A 4,041-nucleotide genomic window follows, 5' to 3' on the forward strand; every position below is an offset into this window, starting at 1 on the left:
CAGGTTCTTTTTTATGGCTGCGTAGTATTCCATTGTGTATATGTACCACATTTTTTAATCCAGTTCTCTTTTTAATGGGCAGCATGGTTGTTTCCAGGTTCTTGCTATTGTGAACAATGCTGCGATAAACATACATGTGCAGGTATCTTTTTTATAGAGTGATTTGAGTTCTTCAGGGTATATTCCCAGTAGGGGGATTGCGGGGTCATATGGGAGGTTGATATTTAGAGCTTTTAGGAATCGCCACACTGCTTTCCAAAGAGGTTGCACTAGTTTACACTCCCACCAACAGTGTAGAAGTGTTCCCTTTTCGCCACACCCTCTCCAACAGCTGTTATTTTTTGACTTGTTGATAATTGCCATTCTGACTGGGGTTAGGTGGTATCTCAGTGTGGTTTTGATTTGCATCTCCCGGATGATTAGTGAGGTTGAAAATTTCTTCATGTTTTTGTTGGCTGCTCGGATGTCTTCCTTTGTGAAGTGTCTGTTCATATCTTTTGCCCGTTTTATAATGGGGTTGTTTGTTTTTTTCTCTTCAGCACGTTTGAGTTCCTTGTAGATCCAGGATGTTAAGCCTTTGTCAGAACTGGTGTTGGCAAATATTTTTTCCCAGTCTGTAGGCTATCTCCCGGCTCTCTTGATGGTTTCTTTGGCTTTGCAGAAGCTTGTCAGTTTAATAAGGTCCCATCTGTCTATTTTCTCTCTTATGAGCTGTGGATTTCGAGTTTTGTTCAGGAATTGGATGCCAGTTCAGATTTCCATGAGGGTATTTCCTTCCTTTTCTAAGGTTCTTATGGTTTGAGGTTTTACATTTAGGTCTCTGATCCATTTGGAGTTAACCTTTGTGCATGGGGATAGATAGGGGTCCTGTTTCAATCATCTGCATGTGGTTAACCAGTTTTCCCAGCACCATTTACTGAATAGGTTCTCCTCTCCCCAGTGGTAGGTGGTGGAGTGTTTGTCGAAGATGAGTTGGTTGAGAAATTGAGGTTTTGCTTCTGGAATCTCAATTCTATTCCATTGATCTATATGCCTGTTCCTATACCAATACCAAGCTGTTTTGATGATTGTGGCTTTATAGTAAAGTTTGAAGTCTGGTAATGTGATACCACCTGCTTTTTTTTTTTTTTTGCTGAGGATTGTTCTGGCTATTCTTGGACGTTTGTGTTTCCATATGAATTCCTGTGTTGTTTTTTCTAGGTCTGAGAAGAATGTTGCTGGTAATTTGATGAGTATTGCATTGAATTTGTAGATTGCCTTAGGTAAGATGGACATCTTCACAATGTTGATTCTTCCGATCCATAAGCATGGGATATTTTTCCACTTGTTTATGTCAACTTTGATTTCTTTGAGCAGTGTTTTGTAGTTTTCCTTGTAAAGGTCTTTCACGTCTCTGGTTAGGAAGAATCCAAGGTATTTCATTTTTTTGTGTGGCTATTGTGAATGGAATTGTGTTTTTTATTTGGGTTTCTGTTTGTTTATTATTGGTGTAGAGAAATGCGATTGTCTTTTGTATGTTTATTTTGTATCCTGAGACTTTGCCAAAGGCCTTTATCAGTGTAAGGAGGTTTTTGACAGATTCTCTTGGGTTTTCAAGGTACACAATCATATCATCTGAGAGATAACTTGACTTTCTCTTTTCCTATTTCGATACCCCTGATTGCCTCCTCTTCTCTGAGCCAGGACTTCCAATACTATGTTGAACAGGAGGGGTGAGAGTGGGCATCCTTGTCTTGTTCCAGTTTTCAGGGGAATTGGTTCCAATTTTTGTCCATTTAGGAGTATGCTGGCTGTGGGTTTCTCATAGATGGTTTTACTATTTTGAGGTATGTTCCCCGTATGCCTAGATGTTCAAAGGTTTTTATCAAGAAGGGGTGCGGATTTTATCAAAAGCTTTTTCTGCATCTAATGATATAATCATGTGGTTTTTGTTTTGACATCTGTTGATGTATTTAGTTACATTTATGGCTTTATGAATGTTGAACCAGCCTTGCATCCCAGGAATGAAGCCTACTTGGTCATGATGGATGATTTTTGAGATGTATTGCTAAATTCGGTTTGCTAGGATCTTGTTGAGAATTTTAGCATCTATGTTCATCAAAGATATTGGCCTGTAGTTCTCTTTCTTTGTTGGATCTTTACCTGGCTTGGGTATCAATGTGATGTTGGCTTCGTAAAATGATTTGGGGAGAGTTCCATCTTTTTCAATCGCCTGGAATACCTTCAGTAGGATTGGTATCAGCTCCTTCTTAAATGTCTTGTAGAGTTATGCTGGAAAGCCATCTGGACCAGGGCTTTTTTTTGTAGGACGTTTTCTTATTACATAGTCGATTTCCTTGATTGTTATTGGTCTATTTAGGGTCTCAATTTCTTCTTGTTCCAACCTAGGTAGATTGTGTGATGTCAGAAAGTCCTCCATTTCCTTAAGGTTTTCAAGTTTGTTTCCATACAAGTGTACATAGTAGTCTCTAATGATCTCTTGTATTTCTTCAGGGTCAGATGTGACTTCATCCTTTGTGTTTCTGATGGTGCTTATTTGGTTTTTTTCTCGTTTTTTCTTGGTCAGTCTAGCTAGGGGACCATAGATCTTGTTTATTCTTTCGAAGAACCAGCTTTTTGTTTCATTGATTTTTTTGTATTATCTTTTTGTCTTCTATGTCCTGGATTTCAGCTTTTATTTTGGTGATTTGGATTCTTCTGCTGAAATTAGGGTTTTTGTGATCTTGCTTTTCCTGCTTCTTTAGGTGGCTTGTTAGGTTGTGAGTTTCTGTTCCTTCCATTTTCTTCATGTGTGTTTGTAGGGATATAATTTCCCCTCTTAGTATATTTTTCAGGGCATCCCAGAGATTTTGGTAAGATGATTCTTCATTTTCATTTGTTTCCAGGTATCTTTTGATCTCTGTTTTGATTTCATCATTGACCCCAGGAGTTGTTTAGCATCATGCTGTTTAGTGTCCATATCTTTGTGCGTTCTGAGGGGAGTTTGTTGGTGTCAATGTTTATTTTTATTCCACTGTGGTCTGAGAAGGTACATGGTAGAGTTTCGGTCCTTTTAAATTTGCTTATGCTTGATTTGTGTCCAATTATGTGGTCGATCTTAGAATATGTTCCATGCGGTGATGAGTAGAATGTGTATTCTGTGGTCTTTGGATGGAGTGTTCTGTAAGTATCAATTAAGTCAATTTGGTCCAGAGTCTCATTGAGGTTCCAGATCTCCTTGCTGATTTTTTGCCCTGATGATCTGTCTAGGGTTGTGAGTGGTGTATTAAAGTCCCCGGTTATGATGGTGTTAGAGTCAATGTCTTTCTTTAGTTTTCCTAGAAGTTGCTTTATGAATGTTGGTGCACCTATGTTGCTTGCATATATGTTTAGGATAGATGTTTCTTGTTGATGGAGTGAACCTTTTATCATTATGTAGTGGCCCTCTGTATCTTTTTTAATTTTTGATAGCTTAAATGGTATTTTGTCTGAAATTAGGATCGTGACTCCTCCTTTCTTTTGTGTTCCATTCACCTGAAAATTTGTTTCCCATTCTCTTACTTTGAGTCTGTGTATGTCCCTTCTAGTGAGATGGGTCTCTTGAAGGCAGTATATTGTTGCCTGATGATATTTTATCCATTTTGTCATTCTATGTCTTTTCAGTGGTGCGTTTAGCCCATTCACATTCAGTCTAACTATTGAAATGTGACAGTTTGTCCTTATCATGGAGTTCTTATTGAGTTGTTGTTCTTCCACTTGGTTTTTTCTGTTTTCTTTTTTTTTTTTTTTTTTTGTCTTTCTTTTGGTTTTGGGGTTGGTTCGTGTATATTTTATTCTTTTTCCTGTACTCTTGTGAAGAATATTGTTTTTTTTTCCTTTTCTTCTGTGTTTAGTACTTTCTTAAGTGTTTCATGTAGAGATGGTTTTGTGGCTGCATAAGTTCTTAGGAATTGGATATCTGGGAAAGATTTTAATTCTCCCTGACTGATGAAGCTTAGCTTGGCCAGGTAGGTTATTCTTGGTTGAAATTGTTTATCTTTTAGGACTTTGAAGATACAGCTC

The sequence above is a fragment of the Carlito syrichta genome, unplaced genomic scaffold, assembly GCF_000164805.1.
Source record: "Carlito syrichta isolate Samal-C Ts95f unplaced genomic scaffold, Tarsius_syrichta-2.0.1 Scaffold307141, whole genome shotgun sequence".
Taxonomy (NCBI): Eukaryota; Metazoa; Chordata; class Mammalia; order Primates; family Tarsiidae; genus Carlito; species Carlito syrichta.